The following is a 23562-nucleotide window of genomic DNA, read 5'->3' as shown; positions in this document are numbered from 1 at the left end:
AAAGCTTGCCTAGCTGAGAGCATAGGTTCGCAGACGGTCTGACAGCTTCTTCTTGGAAGACGGGTGTTTGAAAAGAGTCAGGGAGCCAATCAACAACCAGGGCTGGTGGCGCCAACGGGGCAGTCGCAAGTGCCCTGAATCAGCAATCATGACATTCCTTTCAGTTTACGGACTGTACTTTCAGTATAAGCAGGGTTGGGTAGGGTTACTTTAACTGGATTACTTTCAATTACTTTTGGATTACTCCAATACCAAATATGCTAATAAAAGACAAAAGAAACTAAATATGAATAAAATGACTAAATTTTGTGCAGGCTTGGGGAGTAACGGAATACATGGAACGGCAAAAATGACGTTGGATTGATTTTCATTTTGTTTCTGTCGCATTTTATGTTCGTTTTGCCGGAGATCAGAGAGATCAAAGCCAGGAGAGAAAGCTTACCACGTATTGTGAGTCATCATATTATTCATACTTAGTTTCTTTTGTCTTTTATTAGCATATTTGGTATTGGAGTAATCCAAAAGTAATTGAAAGTAATCAAGTTAAAGTAACCCTACCCAACCCTGTGAATGGCCATAACCAACTGATGATCTTCAACATTATTTAAAAATAAGGATGCCGTAACGGCTAAGCAGCCACCCGGTACTCCACTAGACCAGCTGAAGTATTTTTTTATAACTGTGTGTACATTTCCCCCACTATAAGACAACTGTGATTCACACCTCGGAACGGATTCATATCCCAGAGGTGTATTGTAACTGCACAAAGATTTTCACATTTAGGTTTCTACGGTTACTTACAGCGAAATATTGTTTGTGTCGGCAAAGATGAGGTGCCATTTTCTTTTGTAAATGAATTTTTCCCACAAAAAGTGTTTATGCCCCGTAAACTAACAGAAAGCAGATTATCCAATCTCTTTAAAGCCGTCATGTGCAGGGTTGGGTAGGGTTACTTTAACTGGATTACTTTCATGACTTTTGGATTACTCCAATACAAAATATGCTAATAAAAGACAAAAGTAACTAAATATGAATACAATGACTAAATTTTGTGCAGAATACATGGAACGGCAAAAATGATGTCGGCAAGCTGTTTTGATTGATTTTCATTTTGTTTCTGTCGCATTTGATGTTCGTTTTGCCGGAGATCAAAGAGATCAAAGCCAGGAGAGAAAGCTTACCACGTGTTGTGAGTCATCATTTTATTCATATTTAGTTTATTTTGTCTTTTATTAGCATATTTGGTATTGGAGTCATCCAAAAGTAAATGAAAGTAATCCAGTTAAAGTAACCCAACCCTGGACAACAGTTGCATTCAAAAATGATCTGCATTTATATAGCGCTTTTCAAGTCAATGACTTCCCAAAGTGCTTTACAATGTGCACGGATTTCCCAATAGCGGCCTTGCAGCCATGTAAGGCGCTAACCTGCTTATTGGGGGTATTGGGGGTTCAGTGTCTTACCCAAGGACACTTCGACATGTAACACAGGCGAGCCGGGATTCGAACTGGGATCCCTTGATCCCAAGACGAGCGCTCTACCTCCTGAACTACTGCCGCCCCAAATGGAACGATTCATCTCAGAAAATGGCCTAATGTGGAAGAACAAGTGTGACCATGTGTTGCACACGATGCTAAAGTAGAACCGTTACCTCCGATTAGCATAACGCTGACGTCAGCTCGGGCTAAGACCACAAGCCGTGTCACTATAAGGGTTTTTTATCTCCAGCAGCTAGCGTAACAAGTGACTCGCTTTGTGTTTCGCTGATGTCTGCAGAGGCAATTACCTCCGAGGTGCGCACCGTGATTCTACTTCTTGTGTGACGAACACTGCGAGTGAACTTGAACCTGAAATTGCGCGTTGTGACTTTAAATTGTGTACAATGTTTGCCTGAATAAATGATGATAATGTATCTGGGATACGGCATCAATCCGTTCTGAGGTGAAATTGACGAATAGTGGAGGATATGCTAATGAACTCCAAACGACCTTCTGTCACAGAGCAGGACAGGAAAACAGGGAGTAGAACCCACTCGCGTAACGTAACTCACAGTTTATTGAGGAGAAGGGGAATGACACTCGATCCGGGGATCGTTCGTTGAGGAAGTAGATTGACCGGAACGAGGAAGTGGTCAAAATCAAACAGATCGGGGCGGGAACAAAACAGGAGCAAAACACAGGCAAAAACGGAGATTCACAGGGCTTAGCAAAACAGGAGCAAAAAAATACAGGCAAAACGGGGGTTCACAGGGCTTGGCAAAACAAGAGCAAAAACACAGCCAAAGACGGGAATTCATAGGGCTTGGCAAAACAAGAGCAAAAACACAGCCAAAGACGGGAATTCATAGGGCTTGGCAAAACGAGAGCAAAAAACAGCCAAAAACGGGGATTCACAGGGCTTGCCGTATCACGACAGAGTCTAGCAGGAGTTTCGCAGGCGCTCCGACACCAAGTGACTCACAGGACAGCGTTTACGTAGTCAGGGAGCAATCTGTCAACGAGTTTCAGCTGGTGTCCATAGGCGGGGCCAATTGGGCGCCCTGGCAACCGTGACAGAAGCTGGCGCCACACGGCGGGGACCAATTGGGTGCCAAGGCAACTGTGAAACCTGCATCCCGATAAAAATATTAAAACAACGAAATGAGGCATAGTAAGCACAACTTTTGTGTAATATACAGATTAAATTGCATTATAGATTGATATACACGTAGAGGAAATATGAAATATAAATAACTTACGGTGTAGCGCGACTTGAACTGGTCTAATAGAGTAACGGGTGGATCCAGAGAGGGGCATCCGGCGATGGCGAATTTACAATGAAACTGATTTCAAAACTTTCACTTGCAAGGATTGTCATAGATTTCCTTGCTTTAATATGTACTTTTATTTAACAATAGTTCCAATCATCAATCGGTTACTATTTGTGTACTTTAATCATATTTCTTGGTAATTGCAAGCTTCGTTTCCATGGTTGTCATGTTTTTGATTTTCCCTTTAGGATTACAGTGCAAAAAATACAATAGTGTATCTCCAATTCAACAAAACACCTTAAGTAGAGTCTAGTCACTTTTATTTGTATAGGCCTTAATCATAAACATGTTTAAACTTCAGATTCTGAACTGAATTGAAGTACAGAAAGGCATTGTGGGAGGTAGTTATGACGCTATAAGACAAACCAATAGCAGACGAGAATTTTTTAATATACTGTATATATTGTCATGATTACTGATGTGACTCAGTTGTGTCGCTCTTTTGGCGACAATTGCCGCGGGTTCTGATTGGCTCCCGATCAGTATTTAAACCCAGTCCTATCAATCCCCTGTTGTCAGTCCGTCTGCCAACCTCAGTAAACACTAAGCAAACTTTTTTTGACCCTGACACCCACCTGTCCCGTTTTTGCTTCCGTCTGTCCCCAGCTTCGACCCGTTTTTGATCCTGACCACGTCTGCTCTCCGGTCCGGCTTCTGACCTCTTTTTGTCCCCGACTACGTCTCCTCTCCTTTTATGTCTTACAACTTGCTTCCGACCACGTTTTTGCTTTCCTGTCCCGGCTACCGACCCGCTTTTTCCGTCTCTGACACCGCCACCGTCTTCCAATACAGACTTGTGGGTCCTGTCTCCGTTCTGGTCCTGACATATATAGGAGGTAGACCAATCACAGAGAGGCATCTTAGAGACGTTACTTTTTTTGGGGTATGTGAAATAATTAGCTGTTGATGTCATATAATGGGGAAAATACAGTATGGTGCAGAAAAAACATTTTATTCCACACAAAAAAAAAAGGTCTTAAGGCGGGGGCACTATATCCCGGGGTCTACCTTTTGTGGTTCTATTTTTTCCCGCAAAACAAAATTCTCGATAAAAGCCCCTGATTAAACTGCACTGGCCTCACAATTTGATGTGAAGATTGTCAGTGATAAAAGTGAGAAAGTCGTTATAAAGTTAAACCAATTAGCAGGATTAAGCAATTAAAAGTGTGTATTTACTCGTGGCTCAACAGATCCATGCCAAGCGCCGTTGTGTAAATACTTGCGTAGTCTGTTCGTTTATAACTAATCTGCGCATAAAATCACTTTGGATTGGATTTCACAGTTTCTTACACGGAAAGTATTCAATGTTCGGTATCGTGAAAAATAACATCCTTTGTTTGTTAACTGCTCCTCCTACGTTTACGGTGTAACAATCTGTCAAGACCGGAACGGAGACAGGACCCACTTGCGTTACGTTTCTCACAAGTTTTATTGGAAGAAAGAGAAAGTGTTATGCCCACGATCTGGTGATTGCTGGACGCGGGAAGCAAGTCGCTCTGAACGCGGAAGTGGATCTTCCGTGGCGAGCGATGGCGGTGTCGGGAGTGGAAAAAACGGGTCAGTAGCCAGGACAGGAGAGCAGAACGTGGTCAGGGTCAGAAGCGAGTCGAAAGCCAGGAGAACAGACGGGAGCAAAAAACAGGTGGGAGTCAGGGTCGAAAAAGTCTTGCCTGGTGTTAACTGTGGTTGGCAGACGGGCTGACAAACGGGGACAAATAGGAGTGGGTTTGAAAAGGGACAGAGAGCCAATCAGAATTCGAGGCAGTTGACGCCAAACCAGCGGGCACAGGTGATTCACATCGGTAATCATGACACAATCATTATGAAATCCGCCATGGACGTCTTAAAAGAATAGGCGTAGTACTCAAATACAGTTATGGTGGCGCTGTCTCAAGATCACAGTCCGAGGGTTCTGAATCTATCCTCATGTAGATATTCTCCTTGTCATGTATACTCCCATCTAAACAATATTAATAACTATAAGATAAAATACTCAAATCAAGGGGTCAGTTTATATGTGCATATTTGGTTGTGTGTCACCAGTAGCCAATGGTAGGTAGAGCGTGGGGCGGGGGCGTGGCCTGTATAGGAACAACAAAATCAGTGGGGCAAATTTGAGCACGGAATTTACAGTAAAAGTTTGCGAAATGTTTGGATTTTTTTGGGTGTAACAAAAAAAAAAATGTCGTGGACAGTGCCTGGAAATGGAGAAGAAGATATTCAAGTGGTTCGAAGTCCAGAGACAGAAAGGATATGGAATGTCTTGGCTAAGACAGATTGGCTTCCCTTCTATTTAAGCTCTCACTCACCCTTTATCAGTCCGTCAACGAACCTCTGCACCCGCAAGACGTGGGTTTTAACTCTGTCCGGTTTCCTGTTCGGTATTGTTCCTGTTTATTTTGTCCGGTTTAATACTTATCTTCAGTTTCGTTCTCGTCTAGTTTGTCCTTCTTAATTTCAATATCCAGTTTTGATACCAATCTTGTCTGTCCCGTCTTGTCCCGTCTCACCCCATCTGTCCGATATCTGCTCGTGTGATCGGTATCTATCTCGTCGGCCTCTGGCTTCCTATCATTCCACGCCAGACTGCTGCCTTACATCTTCCGCCCAACGTTTGGGTTAACGTACAAATAAAAGCTTGTGTGAGAAACGTCACGCATTTGGGTTCTCCTCCTGTTCCGGTTTATGACACATGATCCCAAAAGACGTGATGTAAAAAACTTGGTGATCTGCAGCCAATTTAGGGCACCCCTTCGGCCCGTCAGTACCGATAACGGCCTTGTAACGGCAAAAAAAATTGATTAAACTGTAACTGAAAAAATTACGGTGTTCATAACGGTATCGGACGTTATTAATTAGTTGCCCAAGGTTATTTTATCCCTGATACGTACTCATAAAAAGAGCCATGTATGGCCATAGGTCCCTGACCCCTGCTTTAAGAACTGGACCACATAGGAGTGAGCTATCAAAGCACTCAGCGACATCTCTTTGATGGTATAAGATGTGTGCATGGTCCGTCTCCACTGACCCTCGCAGATATGTATCGCATAAGCGCTTTGACCTTGAAGTTTATCCCGCTTCGCGCTTTCATGTTTCATGATCTGGTGACACCGGCCAAGGAAATGAGGCGTGGAAGAATTAAGATGGCAGGTGGAAAGGGCAACATGGTCGCCGTAAAGCAATACGAATGATGACGGGAACTACGCCGTCTCAACCGGGGTGGGGGGGGGTACCTTAAGTGTGAGGGAAGCTTGGCTGAGATTTTATCCAGTTAGCATATTTTTACTCGTTCGGTACACATCATAAATTTCCTGTTAAAGAGGGCTGCATTTTTTGGGGGGTGGGTCACCTCATGGTGTCATCAGACTTCCAGGGTACGTTCATCCCTCCATCCATCCATTATCTGGACCGTTTATCTACAGTAGGGTCTACAGGGACTACCTGGAAACGGCGCATTTTAATGTCTCCGCCTTTCCAGACGTTTAACACTTGCTGTGTGAGGTACAACGCTCTCGAGGCATAATGCACAAAACAGCAAGGTCATTTTTTGCACAAAGCCTCATTCGTCTGTCCACGCTGGCTGGAAAGAACGAGATGTTTTCACTTGAGGATCGGTCAGGATTCGTTCATTGATCGAGCGCGTGTGTTTTGTCGGCTGGGTTAAAACACGGATCTCCCCATTGCGAGGTGCCGCGCAAACACACACTGACACACGTAGGAAAGGAGGAGGGGCGCTAATGTAAAGCCTCTAAATAACACAGCGGGCAATTGAAAATGTCGAAATTTCAGGTAAAAATGCGCATTTTCAAAATATAATGTCACGGTCGCCGTGGCGACCAGTCTGCCGCGCCCCCGAACTCAAGCTGTAGCAGATCAGCTGATTGCTGGTCTGCTACTTAAGGCTGGGTTGTGGGTTTGGCGGGTGCTGGCTCATTACACATTCCCCGGTCTGTTATGCCTTGTCCTGTTTTAGTTTTAAAACATTTTCCGTCTGTTATGCCCTGTCCTGTTGAGTTCGTGCCGGAAGAACTCTGTATTGTTCTGTTTTGTCCCGGAGTATTGGGTGACTTTTATTTTGTTAAATAAAACTTATGGATCATCACGCAATTGAGTTCTCCCTTCCTGCCTCCTGCCTCCGTTCCGGTCCGGTCACCCCTTCCACTCCACCACGCCTCGTGACAGCCCCCTTCCACTCCCTTCCGTGACATATAATCATTATTATTTTGCCGTGCGCTTGCGTGCCACGGGTTACCCCCGTGTCATAGGTTGCCGACCCCTGTTCCAGGTAAATAAAACACATTGATGACCCTCACCATGCTAAAACGAGTATTTTGCTGCTTCCTTTGGCCAAACTATTTTGCTGTCAGACTGGAAATACTCTGAAAAGTGTCAAATCTGGCGTTTTTGAGAAAAAGGTCATCAGATTAGAAAACACGTTAAATCTACATACGGATTTGGAATAGAACAACAACCCCCCCACCCAAAAAAAATCCGAATTTACTAGGCTAAGGATAAAAGAACGAGGGGTGTACCTGCTTGTCGGTGAGATTAAATTGGGCGGCGATAGGATTAAAATGGCTGACTGCCGCAGACACAAAAGGGGGTTGGGGATACAGGAAGTTTTAAGGGATTAACAGACAAAACAAAGAGGAAAGCAGCGAATATGTAAGAGTGACACACTTTTTGATGTTCAGGTATTCAGTAAGGGCTCTCGTTCTATTGAGCTATCCTTAACTCTAATGAATTGTATTTAAATAGATAGATAGATGTCTAGATAGATAGATGTCTAGATAGATAGATATAGAGAAAGATAAATAGATAGAGAGATAGATATAGAGAAAGATCCAGAGATAGATAGATAGATAGATAGAGATATAGAGATATAGATAGATAGATAGATAGATAGATAGAGATATAGATAGATAGATAGATAGATGGATAGATGTCTAGATGTCTTGATAGATGTCTAGATAGATGTCTAGATAGATAGATAGATAGTTGTCTCGATAGATAGATAGATATAGAGATATAGAGAAAGATAGATAGATATAGAGAAAGATAGATTAGTAGAGATAGATAGATAGATAGATAGATAGATAGATGGATAGATGTCTAAACAGATAGATAGATGTCTAGATGTCTTGATAGATGTCTAGATAGATGTCTAGATAGATAGATAGATAGATGTCTCGATAGATAGATGTCTAGATAGATAGATATAGAGATATAGAGAAAGATAGATAGATATAGAGAAAGATAGATTAGTAGAGATAGATAGATATAGAGAAAGATAAATAGATAGAGAGATAGATGTCTAGAAAGATAGATGTCTAGATAGATCTAGAGATATAGAGAAAGATAGATAGATAGATAGATAGATAGATAGATAGATAGATAGATAGATAGATAGATAGATAGATAGATAGATGTTGAGAGAGAGAGAGATAGAGAGATAGATAGATAGATAGATAGATAGATGTCTAGATAGTTGTCTAGATAGATAGATAGCTGGATAGATAGATAGCCTTCTGGATAGATAGATGTCTAGGTAGATAGATAGATGTCTAGATGGATGTCTAGATGTCTAGGTAGATATAGATAGATAGATAGATAGATAGATAGATAGATAGATAGATAGATAGATAGATAGATAGATAGATAGATAGATAGATAGATAGATAGATGGATAGATAGATAGATACTTTATTCATCCCCGTAGGGATGTTCACAACATTTTTCATATATTATTCTCTAGTTCCGCCATACTTGTGCAGAAGTCTGGGGCAATAATTACAAAAGTTCACTACAGCCAGGAAAAGTATGTGCGTGTCTGTGTGCGGAATAAAACTTTGGAACAATTTACAAGACTAGATCAAACAATGTCCAACTATTCACTTACAAAAAAAAAAAAAACATTCCTGGCAAAATACAGAGATGAAGAAAACGGGGTATGAGTGATACGAGAGATTGGGAATAGTGCGTCTAGAACTATGATTAACTTTGTGTTATTGTTGCTATTGTTAGATCATAACTGGTATTATTAATATTATTACAATTGTTGTTATATCATTGGTGTATTTAATAGGGAAGATGAAGGGGTAGGGAATATAAGCATTTGCTTCTGACTACCCCTTTTCGAACATATTATGTAACATTATTTTGTTGTTGAGTTATTGTTTTTGTTCTGTTTTTATTTTAATGTTCGAATAAAGTTTTCATTCATTCTTGAGTTAAAGTCATCAACCAGTGTGCCAGGCTTACTGGACCACAATACAAGACATTGGTCGGTTTAGTCTTCTTATTCTCCGTGCAAACCTGCTCCAGATGGTCTTGGATTGAAAAAATGGACCCGAGCGCCAGAAACGTTTGGTTGCTACCCACCGCGGCCAAAAGAATTGCTGCCCCCAGGCCGGTTTTGACGGACTGACAGAAAAGTCTTTCACCGGCAGCAACTGTCAGTTGGGGATGGTTGCCAACATTTTTCCATTTATTCCATGCAAAGACCTGTAATTGTCGGGAGTGTCAGTCCAGGGTTGGGTAGGGTTACTTTAACTGGATCACTTTCAATGACTTTTGGATGACTCCAATACCAAATATGCTAATAAAAGACAAAAGAAACTAAATATGAATCAAATGATGACTCACAACACGTGGTAAGCTTTCTCTACTGGCTTTGATCTCTTTGATCTCCGGCAAAACAAACATAAAATGCGACAGAAACAAAATGAAAATCAATCCAAACATCGTTTTTGCCGTTCCATGTATTCCGTTACTCCTCAAGCCTGCACAAAATTTTGTCATTTGATTCATATTTAGTTTCTTTTGTCTTTTATTAGCATGTTTGGTATTAGAGTAATCCAAAAGTCATTGAAAGTAATCCAGTTAAAGTAACCCTACCCAACCCTGAGAAAGAGCTAGAAAGAATGACATAGAAAGAGAAAGAGAAAAGAGAAGTAGAGAAAAGAAAAGGGGGAAAGAGAGAAGGGGAAAACAAGAGTGAGAAAGAGAGTGCGTGAGAGAGAGAGAGAGAGAGAGAGGGAGAAGAGAGAGAGAGAAAAGGAAAATAGGAAGAAAGAGCAAAAGAAGGTAAAAGACAAAGAGGAACAAGGAGAAAAAGAAGAGACAGAGAGAGTGAAAGAGAGAGAGATAGAGAGTGAGAGAAGAAGGGAGATAGAGAGAGAAAAAGAGAGAGAGAGAGAGAGAGAGAACGTGAGAAATAGTAAGAGAGAGGGAAGAAAGACTCGCAGGGTTGAGTAGGGTTACTTTAACTTGATTACTTTCAACTACTTTTGGATGACTCCAATACCAAATATGCTAATAAAAGACAAAAGAAACGAAATATGAATAAAATGATGACTCACAACACGTGGTAAGCTTTCTCTCCTGGCTTTGATCTCTTTGATCTCCATCAAAACTAACATAAAATGCGACAAACAAAATGAAAATCAATCCAAACAGCTTACCAACATCATTTTTGCCGTTCCATGTATTCCGTTACTCCCCAAGCCTGCGCAAAATGGAGTCATTTCATTCATATTTCGTTACTTTTGTCTTTTATTAGCATATTTGCTATTGGAGTAATCCAAAAGTAATTGAAAGTAATCCAGTTAGAGTAACCCTACCCAACCCTGAGAGTCACTAATGTGAGCTGGTTTATACAGTACAAGGCTGAGGACTTCATCTGGTTTCACTGCTTGATATTCCCTATCGAAAATAGCTGAAAAATCCTCAATTCATTCCTGCCATTTAGTGGTGATATATCATACTGACATTATTGCCCAAGGCTTCACACTTACTGATAAGAAAAGCCTTTGTAATAGTTTTCTAAAACAAAACAATTGTCACGGTTGCCATGGCGCCCAATTGGCTGCAGCTCGTTGACAGATTGTCTTTCCGTCTTTTTAAGCTCAAAGCGCTCTCTCTTCATTTGTCAGTCTGTCAACGAACCTCTACCCCGCAAGACGTGGGTTTTGACTCGGTCCTGTTTGCTGTTGGTATTTCCTGTCCGGTATTGTTTCCATTTATTTTGTCCTGTTTAATATCGGTTTCCAGTTTTGTTCCCGTCTAGTTAGTCATGTTTACTTCGCTCTGAAAACGCTGGTCTACTAGTGATCCCAAGAGCCAAGAAGAAATCCGCAGGTTCGAGAGCGTTCTCCATTCGGGCCCCGGTGCTGTGGAATGCTCTTCCCCCTGAGATTCGATCAGCAACCTCAGTGGAAATGTTTAAACCAAGCTTAAAACACACTTCTACTCTATAGCATATGAATAACCTATATTTTATGTTGATAATATGTGTATTATTTGCCCCCATGTAGGTTTTAGATCAGGGGATGGTGTCATAATAGTCTGTAATTTGCAATAGTCTGTGGTCTGTGGAGCCTTTTGAGACTCTTTGTGATTAAGGGCGTCACAAATAAACACGACTTGACTTGAATATCCTGTTTCGATATCAATCCTGTCTGTCCCGTCCTGTCCGGTATCGACCCCATCTGTCCGATATCTGCTCGAGCAATTGGTATCGGTTATCGGCCTCTGGCTTTCTATCATTCCACGCCAGACTGCTTCCTAACGTGCATGACTTACCATTTCCCGTAAAAAAAGGCTTGTGTGAGAAACATCACGCGATTGGGTCCTGATCCTGTTCCTGTTCATGACAACAATGTTTTGGCACTCAGGGACAATGCTTTTGAAAATGTATTAATACATTTTGGCACTGAATGAGTAAAACATTTCTCAAGAAGCAGTTCATCTCTAGCTTCATTTTCATCACCTGACACTCAATGAACAACCACAGAGTTTTTCCTTGCCCACATGTGGGTTTTAGATCAGGGGATGGCCTGTGCAGTCTTTTAAGACCTTTTGTGATTAGGAGTTTTCAGATAAATGTGACTTAAAAAAAATACAGTTGAAATACAGTCATATCAGCATATGGCAGTCCTCTCAGAGGGTCTCAGATTTTTGCGTGCATCTCGGAATTTCAGCGCCATTATACTTAAACTAATCGTAGAACTATCTTCTGGTTTCTAGGTGCTGATTGGAGCAATCCGATAGTCAATAGCCGGAGCGGGAGATCAGAGCATGGTCGGTGGTCAAAAACGGGTCAATAGCCGGAAACAAGCGGGAAATCAGGAACAGACGAGTAAGATACAGATGAAGACGGGACTGACGGGAGTTAGAGTCAAAGTGCTTGCCTTGCGTATGCAGAGGTTCACTGACGGACTGACAAGGAGTGACTGGAGTACTGGGTATAAATAGGAAGGGAATCAATCAGACAACTAGCAGCAGCTGGCGCCAAACAAGCGGGCACAGGCGAGTGCAATGAATAATTATGACAATTCAATTGTAAGAAATGATGGAGGGTGCTTGACTTAAAATAGAGAAACTTTTACTCTCGATTTCTAAATTACAGTCATATTTTCCGGCGTGCACTCGGTCTTCATTTCTTAAATTGTTGGGGAAAATAGAGTGTCACTTGCCAATACCATTATTGAAAGGAAAGCCAATAAAACTATCCTGGAAGTACTGCAATAGAGCAAGTTATATATAAGCTTATCCTATGTAACAGAACAAGTACCACGTTAATATCAGAAATGATATACCCATGTCACCTGTTGTCAGTCCGCCTGCAAACCTCAGTTCACGCTAGGCAAGCTTTTCGACCCCGACTCACTCCTGTTTTGGCTCCCGTCTGTTTCCCGGCTTCGACCCATTTCCTGATCTCGACCACGTTTTTGCTCTCCTGTCTGACCTGTTTTTCCCACTCCCGACACCTCCATCGCTCGCCACGGAAATACCAAATCCGCGTCCGAGCAACCTGCTCCCCACGACCCCAGGATCATGTGTGCAATCCTTTCCCTCCTTCCCCAAAAAACTGAGAGAAACGTACGCAAGTGGGTCCTGTCTCCGTTCTGGTCCTGACACGATGCTAACAGATCAATGAACGGAGAAAAGTGAGTTCATTCACCGTCCTCACCTTCAGTCTACCCGAGCCCCACCTGGGTATCGTATTGCTGTCTCGTTGTGCGTTTAATAGTCCAGATTTTCTAATTTGCGCAAGAAACAAAATAAAAATTTTACGAGCGCTGCGCCGGGATCATTGAACCGCTCATTGGACCGCTGTGGCGGTAATCGTCTTCGACTCTCTCGCTCTTTCTAAAATTAACCTGCTTAAGAAAGCCACTCGGAAAAGACTGGTGGTGTCCTTAATGTTCTGGACTATTTGAGGGAGGTAACATGGGAAAATAATGGGAAAGTGTTCAGTTTGGCCAAAATGATTTCATAACACAAAGGAGGGACGAGCGATAGTGGACGAGTCAAGAGGGACGATTGCCGTATTGAACAGGTGGTCCAAATATAAGCAGAACCTTAGCGGGTACGGCGCTGACAACAAAAGTTTCATGAATATATCTAAATAACTAAGTCATCGGGATTAAAAAATACGATGAGACGGGAAAACGAAACGTAAGCGAATTGTGTTGAGTTAGAAGTGTCCTCTTTTGCACTTTGCAATAGTACAGTAGACCCCCGGGATCAGGACCCAAACGCGTGACGTTCTCACACAGGCCTTTTATTTTACGGGAAATGGGGAGTCATGCAAGTTAGGCAGCAGTCTGGTGTGAAATGATAGGAAGCCAGAGGCTGACCGGATCTATACCAATAGCCCGAGTTGATATGGGACAGATGGGGTCGATACCGGACAGGACGGGACGGATAATGAAACAAGATATCGAAAATAAACAGGACAAACCAGACGGGAACGAAAACTGGAGAGGATAATAAAGAGGACAAAAATAGACGGGAACGAAACTGGAAACCTCTATTAAACAGGACAAAATAAACGGGAACAGTAGCTCAGGAGGTAAAGCGCTTGTCCTGGGATCAAGAGATCGCAGCTCGAATCCCGGCTCCTCCGTGTTACATGTCGAAGTGTCCTTGGGTAAGACACTGAACCCTTAATACCCTCAATAAGCAGGTTAGCGCCTTGCATGGCTGCACGGCCGCTATTGGGAAATGTGAAGCACACTGTAAAGCGCTTTGGGAAGTCTTCATTGACTTGAAAAGCGCTATATAAATGCAGATCATTTCATTTCATTTTTTAACCGTACCGGACAGGGAATGCCAACAGGAAACAGGACCAAGTCAGAACCCACGTCTTGCGGGGCAGAGGTTCGTTGTAAGTAAGAGTGCGCACTGAGCTTAAAAAGACGGAAAGCCAATCTGTTAATGGGCGGGGCCAATTGGGCGCCACGGCAACCACTTATACCACTTGTGACACTTATGGCATTTTTCTTCACTATATCACATCAACAACAACAAACTTGTGTGCAAAAATGTGTCTGTAAGATGTCTGTCTAGTATTGGTCGACGTCATAAAAAAACTGGTCTGCTATTGCTTGTGTCACAGCATCACAAAATATCGATATAATTTGGGCTGAAATACCTCCCACAATGCCTGTCCCTTTATTCGGTTCAGTATCTTTAGTGCTTCGTAAAAACCTTGCAAGTTAGTGCGATACGATACTGTGTTTGGCTATGGGTCCCAAGACTTGCATTGATACTAGAGGGAGAAGCAAAAACATGATAACCATGGAAACCAAGCTTGTTTAATCAAGAAATATGAAGAAGGCACAAAATAAGCACAGTAATAAAAAACTTATGGCGTCCCGAGCGTACAAGGATTTCTAGTTATGATGTGATTATGTTATTTGAGCCCCTCAATATGGCTTTTTCCCTACCATACTACATTATTACCCTCGCTAAGGAATATGGTCATAACCAATCAACGAGTGAGACAATTATCAAGAATGAGGAGTTTACTAAAGCAAGGAAATCTTCCAAAAGCATGAAAATCCTTGTAAGCGGAAGGTTCCAAATCACTTTTCTTTTTAATCGTCCTCCGCGTCCATCCGCTACTCCATTGAACCAGCTCAAGTCACGTCACCTAAGATGAATGAAATTTCATTTTGGCTTCACATGTGTATTTGTTTTTTAATCAAGGATAAAAACAGCCCAGAAACGGATGGGCACATAACAGGAAAGTGGTGCCTGTCACAGTTGCCATGGCGCCCAATTGGCCCCTCCCGTGTGGCGCAGCTGCGGCTCATTAACAGATTGGCTTTCCGTCTTTTTAAGCTCAGTGCTCTCATTTTTCCTTTGTCAGTCTGTCAACAGACCTCTGCCCCGCAAGACCTGGGTTCTGACTCGGTCCTGTTTTCCTGTTGGTATTCCCGTTTATTTTGTCCTGTTAAATATCGGTTTCCAGTTTTGTTCCTGTTTATTTTTGTCCTGTTTATTATTCTCTCCAGTTTTCGTTCCCGTCTAGTTTGTCCTGTTTATTTTCGATATCCTGTTTCATTATCTGTCCCGTCCTGTCCGGTATCGACCCCATCTGTCCCATATCAACCCGGGCAATTGGTATCGATCCGATCGGCCTCTGGCTTCCTATCATTTCACGCCAGACTGCTGCCTAACGTGCATGACTCCCTCATCTCATTAGCTACACCGCTTATCCTAAGTAGGGTCATCGGGCAGTGGGCAGGGGACACCCCAAACTGGTTGCCAGCCAATCGCAGGGCACACGGGGACAGACAACACACTCGCTCATTCACACCTAGGGACAATTTGGACTGGCCAATCCACCTGAAATGCATGTCTTTGGAATGTGGGAGGAAACCGGAGAGCCCGGAGGAAACCCACGCAAGCACGGGGAGAACATACAAACTCCGCACAGTAAGTCCGGTAGCTAGATTTGAACCCACACAGGAGGTTCGCAAGACCTTAGAACTGTGCCGCACACGCGCTAACCACTGCTCCACCGTGCTGCCCATTTTTGTCCTGTTTATTATTCTCTCCAGTTTTCGTTCCCGTCTAGTTTGTCCTGTTTATTTTCGATATCCTGTTTCATTATCTGTCCCGTCCTGTCCGGTATCGACCCCATCTGTCCCATATCAACCCGGGCAATCGGTATCGATCCGGTCGGCCTCTGGCTTCCTATCATTTCACGCCAGACTGCTGCCTAACGTGCATGATTGCCCATTTCCCGTAAAATAAAAGGCTTCTGTGAGTAACGTCACGCGTTTGGGTCCTGATCCTGTTCTGGTTCTTGACAGTGCCATGAGCTCTTACCACGTACTATTTTCTTTTTTTACATTTTCATCTGTGGTACCCGGGGTTCGAACTACTTACTTAAGTTTCCAAACCCCTTTGTAATCCCCACTTCAGACCGGATTGCTGTCTTCTCCCAGTGGTCCACTGTATTTGATTTGATATACTCGGTGTTGTTCTACCTTGACCTCCATTCTGCAGTTCTATTATATCCCATAATGAACAGAGTGCTGCTATCCTTTACTCCGCAAACTAGTCTTACGATTGAGAAGTAAATCTTCGGCATGCTAAGTGAGTTTCCGCTTTGCGGAGGAGAACCGGGTCAAGGATCTTCTGAGTCTGATGTCGACGTACTTCCCGAAAGCTTTTCGCGTCAATAAGAAATGCTCTCCGGCTGTTTCCTCTCGCTTGTAAACGTCTAACCTTAAAAGTATTGACCGTGACTATGCTTAAACTCTCCATAAATATTCCTAAAACACAAAATAGGCATCTACTCAAAGAGTGCATCTTAGACAAGAGCATTGACATTAGGATATTTCTGTTGTAGACGAATAAATCTACCTCTCTGCTGGATAGAAAGGTAAAATGGCAAGTCATTCTTCAAGCCAGGATGTCCTTATTGATCAGTGAGGCACCGGAGATACTCGCCTCGTTTTGTTCCCGTCTGTGTTATGAGTCGAGTAAGGACGACAGTCATTGTTTAAGACCGAAGAAAACATCAACAGAATAGAGTCACTGAGTAGAACAGGGGTGGGCAAATTACAACCCGCGGGCCACATACTGTCATGAACCAGAATTGGATGAGGACCCAAATGCGTGATGTTTCTCACACAAGCATTTTATTTTACAGGAAATGGGGAGTCATGCACGTTAGGCAGCAGTCTGACGTGGAATGATAGGAAGCCAGAGGCCGACGAGATCGACACCTATTACCTGAGTAGATAATGGACAGATAGGGTCGATACCGGACAGGATGAGACAGAATTAAATGATAATGAAACAGGAAAAACTAGACGGGAACAAAAACTGGAGAGAATAATGAACAGGACGAAAATAGAGGGGAACGAAACTGGAAACCGATATTAAACAGGACAAAATAAACGGGAACAATACCGGACAGGGAATACCAACAGGAAACAGGACCAAGTCGGAACCCACGTCTTGCGGGGCAGAGGTTCGTTGACAGACTTACCAAGTAAGAGCGCACTGAGCCAAAAAAGACGGAAAGCCAATCTGTTAATGAGCCGCAGCTGGCGCCACATGGGCTGGGAAAATTGGGCGCCAAGGCAACCATGACACATACAATCTGTTAGGCTTCATCACCCGGATCACCTGACGAAAAGGGTAAAAATATGATGGCAATATGTATATGAAAGTAAATAAAGGACTACTGATCGACCCCATCTGTCCGATACCTGCTCGGGCAATTGGTATCGATCTCGTCGGCCTCTGGCTTCCTATCATTCCACGCCAGACCGCTGCCTAACGTGCATGACTCCCCATTTCCCGTAAAATAAAAGGCTTGTTGTCCACAATCACCCGGATCGGGAACACCAGGATTTGGCGCCAACAGCCAGGACAGCTGATTGGCGCACCCTGTCCATTTAAATCCTCAGCTTCCAGAAACAAGCTGTCTGATTGTACTATGCTACCTGTTGCCATCTGCTCAGAAAGCCCGTATCTCCGACTTTTTGCCTGCCTCCTGTTTTCTTCTACTTGATCTCCGTTGCCGACCCATTTCCGAAATTGCCTACGACCTGCCCTGCCCGTCTGACTCCTGATCACTCTTCCGAACACGACGACGCCCTTGTTCTCCAGCCCCGACCAACAACACGACGATTCCGCCTGTCCGCGACCATTCCCGCCAAGCCTTCACCCGCCTGTCAAGCTTCGTCAATCCGTCAAACAACGTATCGAAGAATCACGCCTTGTCATTCCTTCCTTCCAATAAAAACCAAGAAATGAGTGCAAGTGATCTCAGTCTTCCTTCCGCCTGACACTTGTGTGAGAAATGTCACGCGTTTGGGTCCTGATCCTCTTCCTGTTCATGACAGAGAAGGCTCAGTAGTTGGTTGGCGTTCTGCCTAATAATCGGCGTGTCGAATAAATAAAGATCCGGATATTTGTCGAATTGGCCGATAATCGACCCGCCTCATAGATCAGACTGGGGATAAAGACCTAGGTGTGAAATGCACAGCTAGCTTCATGTTCCCTCCGGACGTCATGGTGATATCACAGGCCGTGTCACGACTGATCAGACAAATGATGTTTATCAACCGCGTCGGGGGCATATTGGAATTTGTCCTTCCTGCTTTTCCGCATTGAAGTCACGCATGTCAATTGCATTATGTACAACTTTTCGATGCGGCGCCCCCTAGTTAACCATGTAGTTACTTCAGGGGCTTCCAACCTTTTCCAAGCCGAGAGCTTATTTTTGCTACTTAGCAAAGGTTGCCCAGTTTGTTTTACGTTTCTGAAATGATAACTTCCATCCATCCATCCATTATCTGCACCGCTTATCCTCAGTAGGGTCACGGGGGTGCTGGAGCCCATCTCAGCCATTGTCAGGCATTGGGCAGGGGACATCCTGGACCGCTTGCCAGCCAATCACAGAGACAGACAACTCATTCACTCACTCCTAGGGACAATTTGGACCGGCCACTCACCCGACATGCATGTTTTTGGAATGTGGGAGGAAACCCACGCAAGCACGGGGAGAATATGCAAACTCCACACAGGAAGGTTTAATCTCACGACCTCAGAACTGTGCCGCACACGCGCGAACCACTGCGCCGCCGTGCTGCCCTGAAATGATAATTTATCTTGTAATAATATAATAATAATACATTGTATTTTGAAGGACACCCAAGGTCGCTGTTCATATAGTAAGACACAACAATAACGCAGGAGTGAAACAAGCACATAATACATAGCAAAGTTAAAAAGGGCAGATGGGCAAGAAAAGGCAAGTCTGAACTACTTACTATGTTGTTACTATGTTATTACCAGGTTAATTATTGCGGGTAGAAAGATAAAAGAGAGAAAAAAAAGACAAAGAAAGGAGAGGGATAGAAAAAATGAGAGAAAGGGAGAAAACAAGAGAAAGACAGAAAATGAAATAGAGAAAATGTCAGGAACAGAACGGAGACAGGACCCACTTCCGTTCCGTTTCTCTCAGTTTTATTGGGAAGAAAGGAAAGGATTGCACCCACGATCCGGTTATCGCTAATCGCGGGGAGCAGGTCGCTCAGAACGCGTAAGTGGCACTTCCGTGGCGAGCGAAGGCGGTGTCGGGAGCAAAAACAAAACGGGTCAGTGGCCGGGACAGAAGAGCAAAAAACATGGTTGGGATCGGAAACAAGTCGAAAGCCAGGAGAGGAGAGGAGACGTGGTCGAGATCAAAAACGGATCGTTATTCGGGACGGGAGAGTAGACGTGTTTGAGTTTAAAACAGGTCGTAATTCGGGACGGGAGAACAAACGTGGTAGGGATCAAACAGATCGCAGCGGGAGACAAACAGGGGCAAAAGAGGAGGATATAAATACAATGAAAGAGAAATGAGAAGGGCAGAAAGACAAAGAAAGAAAACGAGGAAAAAAGAGAGGGAGAGAACAGATCTTGAGTAAATCCCTTATATATTTATTTTGTTAAATATGACAGTGATATGAAGTCAAATTTTCAGTTGCAGGAAGTTTTTCCCAATAAAGTATACAATTGGGAAACGCTACACTCATTTTTTGCATGCCCAATAATAAATGTCCATAATGAATACGTAATATTTGCACTAATACACATTTCATAGTGCCTTGTTTAGGTCTAGCATTCACCTGTCCATAGGGGGTGATAACACTTCAGAGGACAATGCCACACAAACTAATACCAGCTGCCGTTAATCATGAGGGAAGTGCAGCCACCAGAGAGCAGTGTCGGTGTCTTTTATTAGCATACTTGTTGAGAAACATGGCAACAATTTTAAGCATCAAGACGCAAAAATTTACCGTATTTTCCGCACTATAAGGCGCACCGGGTTATAGGGCGCACCCCCAAAAAATAGTTTTTGGTCCTATATTTTCCATACATAAGGCGCACCGGATTATAAGGCGCTACAATGGGAACGTGGACAAAACAGTCAGATAGTTCAGTCCAACTTATTACCCCCTTAACATTCCCAAAGCTTGCAAAGAAGCAAATACGTGTCTCAGACATGTACGGATGCGGTGTCCGTACGATGTCACCAAACAAACATTTCTTAGTTTCCATTTTATTTTTTGCTGGCAACTGTGTGGACAGCAAAGTAAGAATATTATTGTGCAGGGAAACGGGGTTCTTTACCGTGCATATGACAACAAACACTTGGAATTGAGTTGAATTTAAAAAAAGACCCATCACAGAAACATCGATATCACTCTGAAACAAGATACTGGGAAAATATATAGCCGGAGTAGCTCACCGAAGTCGTTGTGTTCGATAATAATATGCAACCATGGTCCCCTTATATCCGTGAGTGTAGTCAATCCAGGAGAATAAAATATTTACAAATACAGAATAGTAAAAAAAAATGTCTCTATGCCGTAGTGCAACCCAACGTGTGATTCACATTCATCTTTCTCGGCCAATCGCAGGCTTTGTTTCGCCCCTTTAGCCTATGCGAGCCTGTAAATGATAAAAAGGATCCGCCCCCTTTACCTCCGAATAACTTTAGCCAATAGTGACTGATTCAAATGATGATTGACACATTGGTTAGGAAATGAAACGCCGGTATAGAAATCCCAGCATACACCGCGGACTAGTCGGCGGCTGCTTGCCTTAGTTGCGAGACTTTGCCACTTAATATTGATCCATATATAAGGCGCACTGTATTATAAGGCGCATGGTCAGCTTTTGAAAAAAATAAAGGCTTTTAGGTGTGCCTTATAGTGCAGAAAATACGATACTACTTTTCACTCCTCTACAATTCAATCCTTTTCAAGGATTTTAAGCACCTGTACGAACCCCTGCATGTGGTGTGTTGTGATTTTGTGCATGTGTGTCTTGACAAGTGTCCAGTCTCTTGTCCATCACGTTGATGCAGTGTGACAGCAAGCTTTCCTGGGCGCAGCTCAGCCAAAAACGCTTCTTCTCTTTCACTTAATGCCCGGCTTTCTATTCTTAATGCCCGCTTTTAACTAACCTCTTTCTACCCGTCGCCAATCCTCTCATCTGTCATGGAGATCCTGCTCCTTTCCACTTTGCTTTGTCCTTTTCAAAGGTATTCACTCAAGCTGAGGCTTTTTTAGAGAAGGAGCGGCGTTTTTTTTTGCTTCCTGCTTTTGTTATTCGATGTCAACAAATACAAAAGACAGACTTTTGGAAGAGTAGTATTATTTGTCGATACCGATTACTCAGATTTTGCACTAAAAATCACAAATAAATATCTAATTTCATGATATGTTTTTCACAACCAGGGTTGGGTAGGGTTACTTTAACGTGATTACTTTCAAATACTTTTGGATGACTCCAATACCAAATATGCTAATAAAAGACAAAAGAAACTAAATATCACTAGGGAGTGCCAAAGAGCAGTATGATTGCATGCAGCTATACACAAGAGCAGATGTTTATGGATTTTGTTGGTATTTATTGGGAATGCCATGACAGGAAACATAGCTAAAGACATTCTCAGATGCCTAAAGTACTAGTGTGTACATTTTCACGAAAATCAGTTCAGCTATTTTGGAGCCTATAAGCCACACACACACGCACTAGATGGAATAGATGGATAGATATAGATATAAGGCACATTGGACTGGTGTTGCTTGGCTTGCTATTGCCGCTCATTCTACTTAGACGTGGTTGGCGTGGCCACGGTTTGTTGAAAAAGCATTGGGGAACCATTAGGGAGTGCCAAAGAGCAGTATGATTGCATGCAGCTATACACAAGAGCAGATGTTTAGGGATTTTGTTGGTATTTATCGGTAATTCCATGACAGGAAACATCGCTAAAGACATTCTCAGATGCCTAAAGTACTAGTGTGTACATTTTCACGAAAATCAGTTCAGCCATTTTGGAGCTTATAAGCCACAAACACACGCTAATCTGGATTTGTATAATAGTCGAAACAAGATGGACGAGATGGACTAAATAGACTATATAGATTGATATACTGTAGATATAAGGTGCATTGGACTATAAGACGTATGGTATTTAAATTACAGTAAAATTTAGGGTTTTATAAAACGAAATACATGAAAATGAGTGTTAGCTTGCTATTGCTACTATTTCATTTCATATGTTACCATACATAATAATATTCGTTCAAGTAATCACAACACAAGTTTCATTTTTACAATTATTGTCCAAAGCAGCAACAAAAGAGGATTTTCAAAGGACCTTCTCTTTTGTTTCCTTTGGGCAAAAACGAGCATGTTAACCACTAGAGGGCACTCCAAGACCACTATATATGTTTCTCAAAGGCAGAACAGTTCCCATATGCAGTATCATTTAATTGTAACTATGCATTTCCATTTGTATCCACGGTAGTGTTTGGTATATAAGGCACACCAGATTATAAACGGCACTTTCACATTTCTGGCCAATTTGTTTTTTTTTTTTAGGTGCGCAGCATAGTCTGGAAAATACGGTAAATAAAATAGACCCAGCAACCCTGCCTGACAATGTTTAACTTAAAGGTCTCATTAGCCGTACCGCTTATCCTTATTAGGGTCGCGGGGGTGCTGGAGCCCATCCCAGCCATCTCCAGGCAGTGGGCACGGGACACCCTGAACTGGTTGCCAGCCAATCGCTGGGCACACGGGGACAGACAACTCATTCGCTCATTCACACCTAGGGACAATTTGGACCGGCCAATTCACCTGAAATGCATGTTTTTGGAACGTGGGAGGAAACCGGAGTGCCCGGAGGAAACCCACGCAAGCACGGGGAGAACATACAAACTCCGCACAGGAAGTCTGGAGCTGGATTTGAACCCACGCAGGAGGTTCTACTGAACTTTGTTATCCCTAGTTTAGCAAAATTTGGCTGAAGATGTAGCAGAACCTCTGGGATACTACACTACATCAAAAACAACAAATTCAAAATTTGCGGTGTTGCGCCCCTATGATGCATGTCAGCTATTGGTCAATGTCATATGAGATGCCAATGTGCTATGGGTTGAACTACCTCCCACAATGCCATTCGCCATCTTCATTCAGTTCATAAATGTGTGTGCTTTGTAAAGACTTTGCGAGCTAATGTGATACAATACTGCATTTCTTTCTACTGGATTTATTCACTATGGGTCTCTAGTGATACTGGAGGGAGAAATGATAACCATGGAAACAAAGCTTGTGATTATTAAGAAATATAGAGAAGGTGTGCAAGGAAAAAGACCATTAGAAACTCTCTGGAAAAGGAAGCAAGTAGCATATTTGCTTTTGAATCCCCCCGTATGTTAGGACCAGAATGGAAACAGGACCCACTCGTGTAACGTTTCTCACAAGTTTTATTAGAAGAAAGGGAGGGGGGTGTGCCCAAAATTCGGGGATTGCTGGGTGCGGGAATCAGGTCGCTCTGAACGCGGAAGTGGGACTTCCGTGGCGAGCGCTGGTGGTGTCATGAACGGAAAAAACGGGTCAGTAGCCAGGATAGAAGAGCAAAAAACGTGGTCGGG

At 43.0% G+C, this 23562-nt stretch overlaps 1 protein-coding gene across 2 annotated transcripts in view; it reads right to left on the bottom strand.

The window, feature by feature from the left end:
• grin3a (glutamate receptor, ionotropic, N-methyl-D-aspartate 3A) overlaps positions 1–23562 on the bottom strand; it is a 168062-nt gene that overhangs the window by 62106 nt on the left and 82394 nt on the right. The gene's annotated exons all lie outside the window — the stretch shown is intronic.

The sequence above is a fragment of the Urocampus carinirostris genome, chromosome 16 (assembly GCF_059441175.1).
Source record: "Urocampus carinirostris isolate Australia breed hairy pipefish chromosome 16, RoL_Ucar_1.0, whole genome shotgun sequence".
NCBI lineage: Eukaryota > Metazoa > Chordata > Actinopteri > Syngnathiformes > Syngnathidae > Urocampus > Urocampus carinirostris.
This window is presented reverse-complemented; position numbering and strand designations above follow the sequence as displayed.